Source organism: Penaeus monodon, chromosome 27 (assembly GCF_015228065.2).
Source record: "Penaeus monodon isolate SGIC_2016 chromosome 27, NSTDA_Pmon_1, whole genome shotgun sequence".
Classification (NCBI taxonomy): Eukaryota; Metazoa; Arthropoda; class Malacostraca; order Decapoda; family Penaeidae; genus Penaeus; species Penaeus monodon.
Genome location: NC_051412.1, coordinates 2,234,176 through 2,234,412, shown reverse-complemented (window position 1 = coordinate 2,234,412; position 237 = coordinate 2,234,176).

The window sequence follows — 237 nt, the reverse complement described above, 5'->3', positions numbered from 1 at the left end:
GCCCATCATGTTCAGAAGACATGGCAACCGGACTTTCGCCTAAAACTTTTAACACAAATAATGATTCGCTTCAGAAGGAGTTTCAAGATACTTCACGATCTGAAAAGAAGAGGAAAAAAGCTCTTAAGTATCTACCTGTTCCTTTTAAGAATATAAATATAGACGAACATAGTTAATCGAGTTGGTGAAACGTCTTAAAAGAGATACAGATCTGTAACTGTATGCTGTACAAACATT